Source organism: Dermacentor variabilis, chromosome 3, assembly GCF_050947875.1.
Source record: "Dermacentor variabilis isolate Ectoservices chromosome 3, ASM5094787v1, whole genome shotgun sequence".
NCBI classification, from domain to species: domain Eukaryota; kingdom Metazoa; phylum Arthropoda; class Arachnida; order Ixodida; family Ixodidae; genus Dermacentor; species Dermacentor variabilis.
Genome location: NC_134570.1, coordinates 132635403 through 132649951, shown reverse-complemented (window position 1 = coordinate 132649951; position 14549 = coordinate 132635403).

The following is a 14549-nucleotide window of genomic DNA, read 5'->3' as shown; positions in this document are numbered from 1 at the left end:
GTTTCACATCGCTGTGTGAATCCAATACTTGACAATTGCTTTTGACCCAGTGGTCAGTCATTGAGATCAAAAATGTCCTGGTACTACATGAGCAGGCCCCAAAGCGTGTGTACATGTTCGGACGTAAGGTCAGTTGCTATAATATTCGCTATGTAATCTAACATCGTGTGGTTCGGATTAAACTTTTTGCTGATGATTGTTTGATTTATTCGCCAATAGGTTGCGAAGATGACCAAATTAATCTAAATAGATGCTTACAGGCATTAGACGAGTGGTGTTTAACATGGGACATGGAAATAAACTATAGCAAAACAACATTTACGCATATTCGCTCAAGCAGGAGCAAATTTTCCTTCATATACCACATCGGAAACCATCCTCTGAATAATGCAGCTTCTTTCAAATACTTAGGAGTCAGTATTATGCACACATTGCAATGGCACTCACACGTTGATAATATATGTTCTAAGGCAAACCAAAAACTATACTTTTTAAAGAAAAAACTGGAATGCGCTACACGGGACGTGAAATTAACAGCCTAGAAAACTTTTGTACGACCAGTCTTGGAGTACGCTTGTGTTGTGTGGTCCCCTCATCAGAAAGTCCTGAAAGCAAAAATAGAAAGAATACAAAGATTGGCAGTCCGTTTTGTTTGAGTTCATGTGGGCGCCAGTGTCAATGAGTGCAATGACAGGTATACCGTCTACGTCTACGCTGAGGAGGTTTTGATGTCCAGGTAGTTTGAGCACAGGAATTTCAGGTCGGGTCGTCATGGCAAGCTCACCTCTCGAAGCGACGCCCATCAGTTTTCCGATGAGCGGCGGGAGTATGAGGGAGAAAGAGAGCGACAACGAAGAGGTGAGCGGGACAGGTGTCAAGATGGCGAAGGGGAGCGGTTTGATTGTGCTGGCGATGAGGGCGGAGCGTTGTCGTCGTCACTTTGTACCAGCACTCGGGAACTAGTACCTGGACGTCGGATGTTTCGATAGCTCGGCCAAGGCTGCGAGTTCCAATCACTACAACAAGTGCGGGAAATGTGTCCAACGCGTTCACAACAGGAGCATATTGGCCTGTCATCGGAAGTGTGCCACTCTGCGGAATGCTGATAACGAGGACAGTCGGTTCGATGTCTGTATAACTCAGGTGTGGCGGGTAGGCGGTAGTGAGGTCCGTTGAGTAGGCAACGCGTCTGTAATCCTGCGTTTGCTAGTTCTTGACGCACAACAGTTTGGGTAAAGGGTTGCATGGGACTCGTCGGAATTACACACCTGAAGGGGAACTGCGGAGGCAGCTTCAATCTCGCGGCGGATGATCCGCAGGATATTGTCAGATGCAGCAGGAACAGGTGGAACGGGTGGGAGACGGAGGTCTTCGCAGGTAGACGTTGCGGACGTGTTCGGAAGACGTGTGAAGTTCGGAGTAACGCGGCGACTTTTTGCTTCTTCATAGCGCCGGCATTCATTGACGATATCTCCCACTGTGGTTGAGTTCTGAAAAACCAGCAATATAAACGCGTCATACGTGATACCTTTGAGAGTATGCGGAACTTTTTCTGTTCCCGGCATTGTGTCATCGAAATTGCGACAAAGTGCGAGCACGTCCTGGATGCACGTCATAGGACTCGGTACAAGTCTGAGCTTACATGCAAGTTCTTTCTGCGCAGCGACGGCGTCCGATGGGCTTGCCGAACAGATCGATGAGCTTTTGCTTACATACTTCCCAGCTAGTAAGTTCCTGTTCGTGGTTCAAAAGCCGAGCACGGCAGGTAAAATATGATGTTCGCTATCATCAGAGTCGGGTCCCAGTTGTTGCTAGTGCTCACCCGCTCGTACAGTTAAAGCCCATCTTCGACGTCGGGGTTGTCAGAGCCGGAAAAGGTACCTGGGTAACGCGGTTGTGTGACGACTACGGGGCGGGTGGCGGCGGATCGTTGAGGCGCGGTTGGTGACTTGCTCGAAGAATTCTTGTCCCCGCCTTGCGCTGGCATTGTAGATGCCACCAAGGAGCGGCCCCTGCGTGTAGTCATTTGAAACTTTAAAAACCCGCATCTCCACAAAATGTTACAGGTAGAAAAGACGCTTGACAATATATTTACAACATATATATACAATGGGCAGAAGACAGGCATACAAGGTGGAGGCCCATGCGCACGACTATCGGCGATAGTCGTCTTCGTCAGTCCCCTGATCATCGTTCGCTCCTGCAGCGCCTCGTAGCAATATATCGCTGACTGAGCGCCGACACTAGCGCTAGGAACGCTGGCGTGAGGTATAGCGGCAGCAGAAGCCGGCAAGTTGACTATTGCGCTGCCTCTCATTTCAGCACGAACTAAGCGGCGAGAACACAGCACACACGAAGCTCTCCGACCTCGGTGCACCTAGACTCTGTAACATCGCAGATCGCTTTCAAGATATGGCCTGCGCGACCACGCTCAGTCGCCGCATATGCTGCCAGAGTTCAACGACCCCCCCCCAACCCGGTGCCTTACGCGCGGCGGAAGACGGCACGCACCCTCCTCGCCTATGCCTTTGCGCACGCGAGGTCGAGCCACCATCCTCGGCTTAGCCTCACACAATTACACTCGTGCCTATAGCATAAGGCGCGTGGCCACGATGTTATCGCAATCAGATTTTATACCGAACATCAAGGTGACGCCAACGCCGATGGCGATGCAATGCGCCTAAAGTGTCCATGTAAATGCTATCATAATGAACATTTTTCACTGTGTGTCATGAAAATGCCGTTACAGAGAGTTGGCACCATCTACAAAAACGTTCTCTTTTAAATTACATCTTGAAATCTTGCCAGACAAGGCTTAACATTTTTAACATATATTTTCATTTATTTCATCATTCATCATTAGTACAGGAAGAGGTCCCAGAGTTATAAAATATGTCACAGGGACTTCCTATTAGCAAGTTAAGAATGTTGACACGTATACTTGTTGATCTTTTTCGGGTGACCGCTTTCCATCGTTTAACAAATGTTATCATTCAGCGCGGGATGCGCCCGCATGTATGGGAAGTTTCTCGAAAGTTATCGATTGTTCTATCTGCTCTCCGTTGACGCTGAAGCTTATGTAATCTGATTGCATGAGTGACGCGAATTGTGTGGAACTTTCTGGAAGACACGCGCACAGCAGTGGTTACTCTGGAATCTTCGAAGGCCCATGCATAAAAGCCGACGCACTTGACCGGCAGATCAGATTTCGATCATCGCCGACCGTGTTCAGAGCCATCGTGTGATTTGAGTGTAACTTGCTTTTGTGGGCACAAATTCGGCCAAAAAAAGTTTGTTTCTTCATTCGGAGATTTGCCGCTGTATTATTCACCGTCACCACTACGTGACAATATGATAATGAGTACATTATGGCAGCAAAGCAGTGACAGGCCAGATTACACTAGGTTAATGAAGCAGACAATCAAATACAGGAAAGATATATTTACAATAATTGAAGTTCAAGTCAAACACAAGCAAATTAAATAGATAGTGCGTGTCAGTAAATAAAAATGTAGCAATCGACACACTATAAGGAAACGTAGGAATGACATATCTAAGAACACAAGGTTAATGTAGCACACAATTAAGAACAGAAATATGCCTAAAATATGCGAAGTACAATCAATTATATATAATCGAACAAAAAACTTTAAATTTCTACGAAAAGAAAATAAGAAAGACAATGGGAGACAAACTTGTCAACGTTCAAGAGACATTTTTGCGACAATTATTTTCACTTGTGTGATGTGCTCGAAATAACTGAGCCTTGTTTTAGAAGCTGCAGAGGTGCCATTTTAGGTTACGTGTAACATCAACTCTTATGACACCGAAACTGACTAAACGTTGAAGAAATTACGCATTCACCGCAACATCACCGCCAATTATCGTCAATGAAAGCAAACAGCATACAAAGCCTCACTTACATAGATTCCCACAGTGTGGGTGATCCGGCAATGGCGTAAATGGTATAAATTCCATGACGCTCTCGTGGTCGTTTCTTAAACTCTATATATATGAGGATATGACTAACATAGCATAAATGTCACTACATGAAGGACATGCGCGTATTGGAACGAATGTCATGAATTGCATGAGATGACATTAATGACAAGACATACGTGAGACGTCATTCTTGTCATGCCATAAACGCGTGTCTCGCCACAATATCCAAATACGTATCCACTTAAGTGAATATGCTAACCATGATACCATCACCACATGTCATTTGTGTCATTCATGACAATCACATCATGACATGCATGTTATTTCATTCATGTCATGAATATCTTGATATATGACTTCTTAGAAAAAGGAACTGACATGAATGAAAATCATGTCATGACATTAATGTCATAAATGAGAATGCTATATTGGATTTAATGAGAATATATGCATATTTAACTGGATATATTCTGGATATGGGTGTCATGACATGAATGTGTGGCATTAGTGAAACGTTTGTGCCATGTTTGTCATAAATTGATTCGCATGAATGTCACGGCCTGTTTGTCAAGCCATGACTTGATTCCCATGAATGCCATGATCTGCATGACAAGGATGAGGTAAATTCATTACATGCGTTGATGACATTAGAATGATAAGAATTATGCCAATCCAGTCGACCAAGTTGTCTGTTAACTTGGGGCAATTACTACATGCTCGTGTTCCTAGTGCCACCACTGTCGTCGCATCGCCATCTCAGCTTCATAATCCGACTGTCGCCTCTGATTCAGGCGTGCCATCGGGGTTTGAGCCAGGTCGCAAGCGTAATAACGTCCCGGCGTCTCGGCAGCAGAACAGCGGGTGGTGGTTGCACACGTTCCAACCGCGATTGAAAAGCGAATTTCCCACGAGCGTTGACTGCCGAACGCCTGTCAGCAACGCGCCGCCTCCTCGTTCCCCCCAGAGCTCGCACCGAACTTTTATTACATTTTTGGTCGTTACCAGGCCGTTATTCAAACATCGGCCAATGCTGCTTCATGGTGCACATATTGTCCTAATACGGTAACACTGCATCGAATACGACTATGGCAGCACCATCACGGCTCGCGATCGGCCAAGGCGGGCGGATGCACATGTGAATTCGGTGTTTTCAATTGCGGAATTTAAAACATCGCAACCTCGTCAAATGCTTTTCAGTAGCGTGGCCACTTATAAAACGAAACGGGCTACAGGAGAACACCTTCTGGGTGTTAAGGTATCCAAGAATAACTATTTGGGAATGTGTTTCTAAAATCAAGGCAATCGTTGGAATTATTATTATTGCACAGTTATTTTGCGTGCCAAATTTAGAAAGTACAATGGTGTGCTTTATGACACCTGGAACTACCTGTGTTGCGATAATGTACTTTACAATGCACAGGAACACAATTTTATACGCTCAAAGTTCCTACATAAAACATCATGAGAGATCTTTCCTGTCTCTGGCGACTTGTAACATTAGGTTAAACAGGATATAAAAAGATCCTCATGAGTACAGTAAGAACAAATTGCAGAATAGCATACTGTCCGCAAGTGAGGTACTTGTCGCTCTACTCTTCCGAAACACGCCACACTTAAACAGAGTAAATTCCAGCTAATACCCAGAACCAAGCTGCAATCTCTACAAGCACAAACACGCAGACATAGCACGCATCTCATTGCAATGCACAGACATCAGCGCAATATACGTAGAGGACAACATAGAATCGGACCTTCTCGAGGAGCCATGGCTAGGCGCTCTGACTAGCTCGGAACTACACGACCGACTATGGGTAATCCAGGGGGCCCGAGCAACGGTGGAGAGGGTTTGCCTCACCACACATATTGCCCTAGTTGCCTGAGCCTGGTGTGGCAATTTTGCGAGTGCTTTTCTCAATAACTTTGTTTTCCGCCCATCCATGCGTTGCTCTACAGGAGCAATGTTTTCGGTAGAAGAGTGAGTGAGTGAGTGAGTGAGTGAGTGAGTGAGTGAGTGAGTGAGTGAGTGAGTGAGTGAGTGAGTGAGTGAGTGAGTGAGTGAGTGAGTGAGTGAGTGAGTGAGTGAGTGAGTGAGTGAGTGAGTGAGTGAGTGAGTGAGTGAGTGAGTGAGTGAGTGAGTGAGTGAGTGAGTGAGACAACTTTATTTGGTTCACAATAGACGCGAGTAAACTCGTCACCTGGCTTGGCTCACTCGGGGGCCATAAGGTGAAACCTGACGGCCCTCTCGCAAGAAAGAACTTATGTTAAATTTTTTAGCTAGCACTAACTATGTAAGATAAATAACTTGAAAATCATCTCTATTGTTTTGTTCTTGTTGCTTTACGACCTCTCCGCGCATTTACTAATGGCCATGTTTAGCTTGGGATAGAATTGGCCTGCGTAAATTCCGCCTGGAAATGCTTTTGGTTCTCCGAAGGCAGCGCAGTGAATGCGCTAGTTCGCTTTTCTTTTTATATTCATAGCGCCGGCAACGTGACCAAACCATTTCTCTTTCCTCGATAGCTGCAAAAACTTTCTTGTCAATTTGTGGGCGCTTCGGTCCTGCACTGTTTTATGAGGGCTAGCTAACCTTTTTCATGAATCCGAAATTTCACACAAGGTACGAATAAATGAGTCACCAACCTCCCTGGCGGAAAACACGCAAAATGAACCCAATCGTATTTTTTTAGTGACCCGTCTACATCCGCTGATCCGCAAAGTCAACCGTAACACAAGCATTATCTTTAGTATCACAGCACAAACCTCCCAATAAAAAACTACATCCTGTAAAAAATGGTAAGAGAACGTCGGTTCGATGAAAAAGAACAGTAAATGATGTGGTTCCAGGCGCACATTGGCATAATTTATACCGGATGTCACTACAGAATTGTTGAGGGGCTCCACGCGTGTAGGAAGGCTCATAGCTGCACGTATGCCGAAATTGACCAGAATGTTCAAGTAATCTACAACATATCTGTTTTGTTTTTGTTTTTTAAAGAAGACGATATTCTTATCACCGATCATAGAAATAGTTCCTGGTGGAAGCGACGCATGGCTTAGTTCTTCAATCACAAGTTTGCACTCTTATATTTCATTTCATTTCATTTCATTTATTTTCACCTTAAAGGCCCGGAGGCATTACATAAGGGAGGGCTTTAATCCTTGTAACAATGTTAGAAGAAATGTACAGAACAGTAAAGAAACAACAATAAACAAGTACAAGCCAGGAACAATTGTGAAAAAAAAAATGGAGGCCTATAAACAGCCATCAGACAAATAGAAAGAGAAGTCTAATTGTTTAAGCCAGTTATTTAGCCAAGAAAAATTGCATTCCAATGCGTGTAGTAACCTAACAATTTTTAACGCACCAAGCAGTACCACTTTCTCGGCAGTTCGCATGAGTCGAAATGTGGCTTGCATAGTCAATGAGTGAAAATTGATGCCTTAGATCCTTAGTAATTTTTATTTCGGCAAGAACAAAAACATTTGATACGTAGCGTATACAGCTAAGTTAAACAAATGTGTCCCGATGTTTACGCATGCTTCTGACGTTCACGTGAATGACAGTAAAACACGCAGTTTATAAAGGCGAGCGGCACTTACACAGTGAAGTAAGGTGTCTCAAGTTAAAGTAGTCGATATACAAATAAGTCCAAGTAAACACCTTAAACCATGACTACTAAATCAGTCTTAAATAAATCATATATTTGACTGTGGATGGCTAGGTTACCCTTTCGGTTGCGATGAAATATTTTACTGCGTTACGACGTACGAACTGAAAGCTTCTTCCTCTGCCCCTAACATTTCCTTGTCTTCTCGAGTAAGATTGCCCGCGAAGAAGAGACCTGGAACCACAATATTTTGAACCAGCACTCGCAGTCTACCTCAAGCAGACAACCATAAATCCCGAATAGAGGACGCGACAAATTCGACGAATTATGAGCGGCGTCCCTCCACGCACGGGCAAACAGTGGAATGCCAGCACTTGGGTGGGCTGATGGGAAGTCATTGGCGAGTTTACTCGCCAACGTGTCCTCGCCTTCTGTTATATTTAAGAGCGAGAAGTTCGTGAACCCTAGCATGGACAAGTGGAATATATCCCATTCGCTCGTTTATGGATTCCAACATCGCTGACCTTTCAGTACTTGTAGCAAATTGTGGAATAACGCTGCACTGGTCTGGTCGACAAGCAGAAGACGAACGGTGGAGCTTGCAACGCCACGTCTCGTGCTTTGGAATAGCTTTGGTAAACTTTGGAATAGCTTTAAGCTATTCCAAACTATTGTTTTCCAATGCTGCAATCAGCCCTCCGCGATTGGTCAAAAACATTTTGGACCACCCCGACTTCGCCTGTCTGTCACGCGACGTCACGAAAACCGCGATTTCTCCCCATCTGATATGACGTGTACACACTGATTTTTCAAGACTGGGCCGCACAAAAGAAAACTAGTTATTTCTCATTCGACGCATTTCCCCATTAGCCCTCGGCTACTGGTTAAAGAAAGATACTGGAAGATATCTACAGCTGCTCCACAGCCACCGTAGTCCTCCACAAAGAAAGCAACAAAATCCTTATAAAGAAAGGCGTCAGACAGGGAGATACGATATCTCCAATGCTATTCACAGCATGTTTACAGGAGGTATTCAGAGGCCTGGAGTGGGAAGAATTGGGGATAAAAGTTGACGGAGAATACCTTAGCAACTTGCGATTCGCTGATGATATTGCCTTGCTTAGTAACTCAGGAGACCAATTGCAATGCATGCTCACTGACCTGGAGAGGCAAAGCAGAAGGGTGGGTCTGAAAATTAATCTGCAGAAAACTAAAGTATTGTTTAACAGGCTCGGAAGAGAACAGCAGTTTACGATAGGTAGCGAAGCACTGGAAGGGGTAAGGGAATACATCTACTTAGGGCAGGTAGTGACCACGGATCCGGATCATGAGACTGAAATAACCAGAAGAATAAGAATGGGCTGGGGTGCGTTTGGCAGGCATTCTCAAATCATGAACAGCAGGTTGCCACTATCCCTCAAAAGGAAAGTGTATAACAGCTGTGTGTTACCAGTACTCACATATGGGGCAGAAACCTGGGTGGCTTACGAAAAGGGTTCTGCTGAAATTGAGGACGACGCAACGAGGTATGGAAAGAATGATGGGTGTGACGTTAAGGGATAAGAAAAGAGCAGATTGGGTGAGGCAACAAACGCGGGTAAACGACATCTTAGTTGAAATCAAGAAAAAGAAATGGGCATGGGCCGGACATGTAATGAGGAGGAAAGATAACCGATGGTCACTAAGGGTTACGGACTGGATTCCAAGGGAAGGGATGCGTAGCAGGGGGCCGCAGAAAGTTAGGTGGGCGGATGACATTAAGACGTTTGCAGGGACAACATGGCCACAATTAGTACATGACCGGGGTAGTTGGAGAAGTATGGGAGAGGCCTTTGCCCTGCAGTGGGCGTAACTAGGATGATGATGATGATGATGATGATGATGATGATGGTGATGATGATGATGATTGGTTAAAGGTTTCCTGGTGGCACCCAGTTCACCTGCCTGTCAGGCAACGTCACAAAATCGCGAACACTCACTGCGTCAAACTGACGTGTACGCCTTAACGATGCATTAATAAGTAGAACAAAACTTATTTTTTTAATAGCCGGAGGCTGCCCCGTTCCGAAAGTAATAAAAGATGGCTACCGCTGATCGCTCAGGCAGTGGCTATTCGCACCTGCCAGAGAGCATAGGTTTATTTGCGTATAACAAAACTTCTTGCGTGGCCGTGTAACGTTTCGGAGCACTTCCGGCACGTTTACAACCTCGCTCTGCCAACTCTTCCTTGCTGAGGATCCGTTTTAGCGGCATTCTTAACCTTGCGTTACATACAGTCACGATTTTCGACCAGCCACCGCAAGTTAAAAGGAAAGTGGACCAATCGCAGATGCCGACACCACCCTCTTCATCCAGTTATCTATCTTGAATGCGCTGGCTCGGCCTCATCGAAACCCTCTCCACTTGAGCGTGCTCCTCGCGTCCTGGCAGCCCATAACAAACGAAAAACCGCTCAATGTAGGCAATGTAATTCATTTTGAAAGCCAAAAAATCACCTCCTATAAACTAAGAGAGCCTTTGATTGGGGTGTTCAGCAACGCTGCAGGTCACTGCCTTATGCTTGTGTCGGTGGTCACACAAATTTGACGTCAGTAGATGGGCGTAAAAACATATTGGAATTGGTTTACGTTATAGGGCCCCTGGTCTGGAATGCGCCGCCAAAGGCACAGTCACGCTGTATGCATGCTTTTTACTCGCCCGTGTGGTGGTCCTACGGTGGACCACCTGGTGACAGCGGAAGCAATCTTGAGGACGAATGAAACCGCGGCCTGCTGCAGAAAGGAGCCGTGGTCCCCATTTCGTAGAACTAATTCTTGTGCAGCCTAGGCTTTTCGCAGTAACAGGGAGCCGAGACAGGATGACTGGCTCAAAGCCGAAGCAACGAAGCGGGATGAGTACTGTAGCAGAATTCGCCGCCAAGGTCACAGTCACGTGGTTTACACTAGCTTTAGTAGACTTTATTAGAATAACGTTGCGTGTGACGAGCACCAGAATCATTCAGATAAAGGCTCACATTCGTCAGTCACTCACCCTCCGAACTCCAAAATGCTGTTATGCCTTATATTCGAACAATATTCGGTAGTAATTATTACTGAATTCTCGAACCCAATACGATCTGAATGCAAATACCATTAGACGAGGTTTGTGGGTTTCTACTTCCTTTCACCTGCTGGCACGTTGAAAGAGATCGCCAGACGAGCCATGGAAATTGCATTCCTCTGTACTTCCCAGTCTCCCCGATTGTATCTAAGTGAATAGATAATGTTCTTTCTCTAACACTTGTTCATATTAGCGTCCAATCAAAGCCATGATTACGTGATTACTTCTATTGGAAAGACCTTTGGTCCAATTGGGGCTGGTTTCATCTAGAGTGCACCAGAATTGCTGCACACTCTAGTTGCATTCGTGATAAGGCCTCAAACCAAAGGCCACCGCTGGAAGCTGCAGTGCCGTTTGTGCTCCCACGAGTTCGCCTCGTCTCTGCAGAATTGTTGGCCGCACACAATTAGCCCAGTTGCACACAGTTGCGCATTACGAATTGTTACTCCATCCCGTGCACGGCGGGGTACAGAGTTCTCTGAAGAAACTTCTGTCCTACGAGGCAGGCGGTATTGGGAATATCGCTGGTGGCCCTATCAAGCCACCAGCGCCAACACGAACTACGCCTTACAACGAAACACGAATACCACCGCGGCCTGGCCGCTGCCGTCGCCAACCCGCAGGTACGCTCGCCTGAAGTAACCGCACGTGGGGTCCGTTACTTAAAAGCGGTGAGCTTCCCGTCGTACTTTTCGAAATTCCAAATTTTTTTCACACTCCTACTTTCTTACGGTAACTGTTACACGTTGCCTGATTTGAGGCGTGCCTGTGTCCAATAGCTTATAGCAGTACTAGCGGCACCTAGTCTAAAATTGAATCCGCACACCGCGTTTCCGGTTAGCATTCTCCTTCGAAAGAGCGATCGATGCGCAAATAGCCGTGAAGGGGCCAGAACCTCTATATGCGTTTTCCGGTAGATGCGGTAGATACCTTACGCATCCATGACAAAATGTCTGGTGGTTCCTCGTTCGTTACTCCAAACACGCGCTTTTCTGCTCGAGAGGTTTGAATATTCAGTTAGTGCATTTCAATTATGTAAATTTTTTTTCTATCATATGTATATATATATATATATATATATATATATATATATATATATATATATATATATATATATATCTGTGTGTGTGTGTTTGTGTGTGTGTGTGTGTGTGTGTGTGTGTGTGTGTGTGTGTGTGTGTGTGTGTGTGTGTGTGTGTGTGTGTGTGTGTGTGTGTGTGTGTGTGTGTGTGTGTGTGTGTGTGTGTGTGTGTGTGTGTGTGTGTGTGTGTGTGTGTGTGTGTGTGTGTGTTGTGAACCTGTCTATGTACCCTTTGCTTTACCTTGTCATCCCCTTGCCTTCTTAGCGCCACGCACTTAATAAACCTGCTTTATTTCACTGCAGTATCGTTTTCTTCGATTGTTGTCCGTGCTCTTTAATATTGCACCAACAAAAAGCGGGTGCGAAACAACACTACAGAACTTTCTTACGTAGCTTCATGTTGCTGTTCGTTGATTGATGTGACAAAATGACATCTTACTTTTCAAGGACAGCGTTGAAGACAACAGTTCACCGGGCTAAAATTACAATTGGCAACGGCTCATGGCATGGGCACACTAAAGCAATTAAATTCATTTGAATAATGCACTGTGCGAGCTTTCTACAACAAAACCAGGACGTCCGCGCAACGATACACTAGCAGACGACGCGCTTCACAATCATACCCAAATTGAAGATATGTTGTATAATCCATGCAATAAATGTACGCTATCATGAGCCTATTTTATGTCCACTGCAGGAAGAATGTTTGTCCCTGTGATTTCCATCTACATCTGTCCTGCGCCAACCGATTCCAACTAGAACCTGCGAATTCCCTAATTTCATGCCCCAACCTATTCTTCAGCCGTCCTCGACTGAGCTCTCCTTCTCTCAGCAACAATTTTGTAATCGTAATGTACCACCGGTTATATAACCTATGCATTTCATGGCCTGTCAAGCTACGTTCCTTTCTCTTAATGTTAATTAGAATATCGGCTATCCCCGCTTTCTCTCTGATCCACACCGCTCTCTTCTTGCCCATTAACGTTGCGCCTAACATTCTTCGATCCATCGCTGTTTGCGCGGTCCTTAACTTGTTCTCAAGCTTCTTTGTCAATCTCCAAGTTTCTGCCCCATATGTTGTTAGCGCGGGTAGAATACATTCATTGTACAAATTTCTTTTCACTCCAATCCATTCCTATATTTATGTAAATTTTCTTCTCGTGATCACGAATCCCTGTGAGTAATTGACCTAGGTAAACGTACTCCATCGCAAATTCTAGAGGCTGACTGGTGGTCCGGAACTCTTGCTCCCTTGCCAGGCTTTTGACTATTATCTTTGTTTTCTGTATATTAACCTTCAACGTCACTCTTACACTCTCTCTCTTAAGGTCCTCAATCATCTGTTGTAACTCGTCCCCAATGTAGCTGAACAGGACAATGTCATCCGCACACCGAAGGTTGCTGAGATATGTGCCGTTGATCCTCACTCCTGAGCCTTCACAGCCTAATAGCTTGAATACTTCTTCCAAGCATGCCGCGAATTGCATTGGAAATATTGTGTCTCCTTGCCTGACCCCTTTTTTATAGATATCTTTCTACTTTTATTGTGTAGAATTAAGGTAGCTGTGGAATCTTTCTTGACATTTTACAAGATATTTACGTAAGCCTCCTGTACTCCTTCATTACGTAACGTCTCTATGACTTCTGGCATCTCTCCTGAAACAAATGATGTTCGCATTCTATGAAAGCCATACAGAGAGGCTGATTGTACACTGCAGGTTTCTCGATTACCTGATTGATGACATGGATGTGATCCATGGTACAGTATCCCTTCCTGAAACCAGTCTGTTCTCTTGGTTGACTGAAGCCGAATGTTGCCAGTATTCTATTGGAAATTATCTTAGTAAATATATTATATTGGCCTATGCCAATATAAAATATAATTTATAACTATATAATTTATATCTGGTCTACGCACACAGGATGCCATGCTTCAACTCACGACAGCTATACTGGACCCCCTCATAGCTACGCACACCAAACCTGTTATGCCCATTGACTTCAAGAAGGCATTCGACAACGTCACCCACGAGGCCATCCAAAAAGCCATGTTATACCTAGGCGTTGGCCAACGAACATAAAACTACGTAAGGGCTTTCCTGCGAAACCGAATGGCCCGCATGTGCGTAGACAACCTTCGTACACGCCGCTACGCTCTAGCGAATGCGGCCACACCGCAAGACTCCGTGCTGTTCTCTTCCCTTTTCAATGCAGTACTTATCCTGCTCGCACGGAAGCTGCAACGAATTCCCCATCTTGACAATACTCTGTAAGCGGATGATATCATCCTGTGGACTACATATGGATCATACGCCCAAATAGAAGAAACACTGCAAACATCCGCAATGGAATACAGGACGAAGTCACCAAGGTAGGCCTCACCTGCTCACCGGAATAATCTGAATTTTCTTGATCCCGCCAAAGGGTAAAACGTATCATACTCCTATCAGAATTTACGTGTGCAATAGAAAGGTCCCACAGATCCACATCATTCGAATCCTGGGCCTCTACCTGCAACAAGATAGCAGAAATACTGAAACAATCAAACGTTTAAAGAGCACACTAGCAGCCACCGCGTAGCTAATACGCAGAGTAACAAATAAAGCTCACGGCCTGCGTGAATAAGATTATCTGCAAGTGGTACAAGCGTTTACCATGAGTACCGTATTCTACTCGCTATCTCAACATCAGTGGAACCGAAACCCTAACAATAAATTCTATAATCAGGCAAGCTACGAAGGCAGCGCTCCGTCTGCCCAAAAACACCAGTAATGAACGCCTGGCGGAGTTAGATGTGCATAACACCATATAAGAGTTAA